The sequence below is a fragment of the Oryctolagus cuniculus genome, unplaced genomic scaffold, assembly GCF_964237555.1.
Source record: "Oryctolagus cuniculus unplaced genomic scaffold, mOryCun1.1 SCAFFOLD_77, whole genome shotgun sequence".
NCBI lineage: Eukaryota > Metazoa > Chordata > Mammalia > Lagomorpha > Leporidae > Oryctolagus > Oryctolagus cuniculus.
Window position 1 is genome coordinate 266,009 of NW_027208393.1, and position 3,951 is coordinate 269,959.

The window sequence follows — 3,951 nt, forward strand, 5'->3', positions numbered from 1 at the left end:
TTCCAGCTTGAGGCCGAGGTCGCCATCTGCTGGAGCATCTGAGATATGCACTTGTAGATCAATATTATTTTAAAAAATAAAGCAGCATAGTTCCCTTAATTTAGAAAAATTTACTATATATAGCTTGCATTCAGAACCACACAGAGACTTAATAAAAAACATAAATCTTTTGGGATAAATGCATTTTCTATCCTGAAAAAAATCAGACTTACACATCACCTCCAGTTAAGCACCAACCAAAAATAAGGTTTATATTAATTAAATCCTGAAAAACAGTTTTTTTTAGAGGGGGAGAATCTGACTCACAGAAGAAAAAATAACTTGCAGGCATTCCATGGGGCTCACAGACACTGCAAGTGCCTAACCAGTGGCTCATTCTCATACTGAGTGGGAAGTGTTTCACTTGTGGCTAATACAGCTCTATGCAACCACTCCCAGACATAGGATTTTCACTGAGGAGACTTGGGGGGAGTGTCCTGTCCTCTGTGAAGACACTTTCCAACAGCTGGGGGTGAGAGCTGGTGCCCAGGCTGCCTTCCCTGGTCTTTGGAGACTCTGGGAGTGGACTTGAGGGCAGGGGCTCCCTCTGTTTCTCCACAGGTGCAGCAAGCTTCTTCTCCTCCTTCCTACAGCTGCGGGGGTTTGACTTTTGCTCTTTTGGGGGTTGCAGTGGGGAAGAAGGTGGCTCTTTACTCGTTCTCTGCCAAATCTCCACATAACTGGGCTTTCGCAATTCTGTGGCAGCTCCATGCACCTGCACTGATTTACACGCAGTTGTAGTAAGCACAGGGGGAGTCTGTCCACACTGTGGGTTTCCTTCTGCTTTTCTACCACCTTGGGATCCTCAGGTAAATGGGCTGGTGGGGGGGATCATTCATATGTTGCTGATACAGCACAAGAAGCCAGCAGTGAGGGCTCTCTGGGACCACTACAGGAATAGTGTTCCTATTGCATCTGCATGGAGGCTCCTTTCCTTTGATAATCCTATTACCGAGCTAGATGGCCTGTTTTCAAACAAGTCCTGTCATCAAATTGCCTGCAGCTCCAGGTAATGAGGGGAAGTTGGACAGCCCCAGTTCAAAGTTGTGATGGAGGCTTTGGTCATGTTGGAGACTGAGTTTGGCTGCTTGTAAACTTCTCCTCCCTTTTCTTCCTATAGCCAAAGGAATTTTTCCTGCTTCTGGGAGGATACTGTCTGAGTGAAGTCAGAGGAGAGGCTGCAGGCTTGAAGGTTGGAGACCTGAACCCATGTATAAATCCAGTATTTGGAAATAGAGTTACCAAGGGTGGATCGAAATAGCTACGCATTGTTGACAATGTCTGGGGGCAGTCAGGCTGTGCAGAGGAAACTGTTGTTGGGGGCTGTATACTGGAGGTAAATAAATGATGTGTAACACTGCTGTGTATAAAGGTTCGTCGAGCCCTAAATCCATTCTTTGGCAAAAATGGGTTTATAGCTATTGCCTTTCTTTTAGCTGCACCTTAATTGGTTTTCCTTGAAAAGTTTTGACTTTTCACAGGTATTTGTAAGCCTGTTGTGCATCAGCTTCTGCTTCAAATGTAATAAATCAATTATCATTATGGGCAAATTCACAGTTAATAAATTTCAGTAAATTATTTCCTTTGAATAGTGCTTCTACTTCTTCCCCAGGGGTAGATTCAGATATTTATCACAATATTACTATGCAACGATTTTGATTTGGCCTTACTTTTTCTCCCTTCTCACCCACCAGGACTAAAGGTAAAGATCTTAGCACTTCAACAATCGAATCCACACTAGTACTGAGTTTCTTGATATAGTCAAGGGTAGCTACCATTGTAATTAGAGCATACTGCTCACTGTCCATCTGTGATGTAAGATACATGGCACTAGCAAGAGTCTCCCTAGATAAACAGAATTCCAATTTTTTTAAGTACTTCTTGAGAGTCTTCCTGGCTTTCTGGTTGAGATTCATTTCCTCCTGTTTCACTATTTTCAGGTAGAGATTCGTATTCTGCATGATCCAGAGCCAAAGCGTTCATGTCTGATTTGACTCAGGTAAATCTGGTAATGCTGCATTCTCACGACTTTTGTCACCATCACCATTGACATCCAATCCCTGCGGGCTGCAGTCTGCACCATGGCCAGCTGTCTCCTCCCATGTAGCACTCAAACCGACAGCTGCACTACTTGCTTCCAAATGTAATGTAAGTCCCCCACACTTTCGCATTAGGGTTTAGCTATGAAACCTTAGTTGTTGGTGCCTGACTCAAAGCTGGGATGGAATTTGAGAAGTGGTTTGAGATACAGGACCATTCATCAGATGAGAGCTGTCCTTGCCCTCTTGGCCTCGCTGTGCCTGCAGTTCAGCCACAACTTTAGCGTCCTCATCAGAAGTCATGGGTTCCACTCGGAGAAGTTTAATGTAAACTTCAGGATGTTGCCCGCGCCACCTGCCCCGCCTGACCGGCCTCCGGCGGGCTCCTTGCCACAGCCCAGGTGCCTGGTGACCCCGCAACATGCAGGGAGAGCCGAGGAGGGAGACTAGGAAGAGGCAGCGCTGCGGGGCCAGGCTGGATGTAGGGAGGAAGGGCCGGCATGGGCCGGTGCAGCGGCAAAAGTGGCTTCTTCCTCTTTGGGACCGAAAATGTCTCAACCTCGAGACTCCGGATCCCCAACATTCCTTCCCTTCACATGAGAACACACCTAAATAAATCCTTAAAAGGTTGAGTGTGAATCAATCTGGCAGAAATTCACTAAGTACCAAGTTGATAGCACCCATCATAGAGTGGATGGGAGACTGAGCAGAGCCCAGCATCGAACCATAGTGCTTCTGATGAGAATACAGGGCCCACATTTTCTCAGAAAGGAACACTGGAGGGGCCCAGCTTGAGGTGGGTCAGAGGCAAAAGTGCTAAAAGTATAATAACTGGGCATTCTCAATGAATGGGACTCACTCATGGTATTTCTGTAAGTTTGAAATAATTTCAAAATTAACTACTCTTAAAATGACCAAATTATAAGATGACAATATCCATATCATGTTAGTAAAGCAGGGACAGCATCAAATGCTATAAAGGCTAAACCTTACCCAATTCCTATTAGGCCGAAGTTGTAAAACTTGTCCCCTTCTAAGCATCTACATGTGTGGAGACTGCACAAAAAATAGAATACTATTCACAATACATTTTTTGTGAATATATTTGTGATAATTTGTAAACGCTTGATCTTTCTATTTTAAAGGTTTTGAAAACCCTGTTGCTCTTTTAAAATAATTATTTTATTTTTGTACTTGAAAAGTAGAGATGGGGTGTATCTCAAATCTGTTGGTTCATTCCCCAACTTTATGCCACAACTGGGGCAGGACCAAGCCCAAACCAGCAACCTGAAACACAATCTGGGTCTCTACAAGGGTGGCACGGACTCAACTCCTTTAACCCTCATCACTGTCTCTCAGAATGCACACCAACATGAAGCTGGAGTCAGAAGCAGAGCTGGGACTTTGCCCAGGCTCTCTGACATGGGATGCAAGCATCCCAAGCAGTGGTCACACCACTATGTCAAATGGCCACTCCTTCATTTTTAATTTAGTTTTTTTTTTTTTTTTGACAGGCAGAGTGGACAGTGAGAGAGAGAGACAGAGAGAGAAAGGTCTTCCTTTGCCGTTGGTTCACCCTCCAATGGCCGCCGCTGCAGCCGGCGCACCGCGCTGATCCGATGGCAGGAGCCAGGATCCAGGTGCTTTTCCTGGTCTCCCATGGGGTGCAGGGCCCAAGCACCTGGGCCATCCTCCACTGCACTCCCTGGCCATAGCAGAGAGCTGGCCTGGAAGAGGGGCAACCGGGACAGAATCCGGCGCCCCGACCGGGACTAGAACCCGGTGTGCCGGCGCCGCAAGGTGGAGGATTAGCCTATTGAGCCACGGCGCCGGCTTAATTTAGTTTTTATTTGGGAATCAGAGAGACTGAGAA

The 3,951-nt window shown here is 46.0% G+C and overlaps 1 pseudogene; it reads right to left on the reverse strand.

The window, feature by feature from the left end:
• Positions 1 to 449: 449 nt before the first annotated feature.
• Positions 450 to 2,393, reverse strand: LOC138848415 (la-related protein 4B pseudogene; annotated as a pseudogene).
• Positions 2,394 to 3,951: the final 1,558 nt, after the last annotated feature.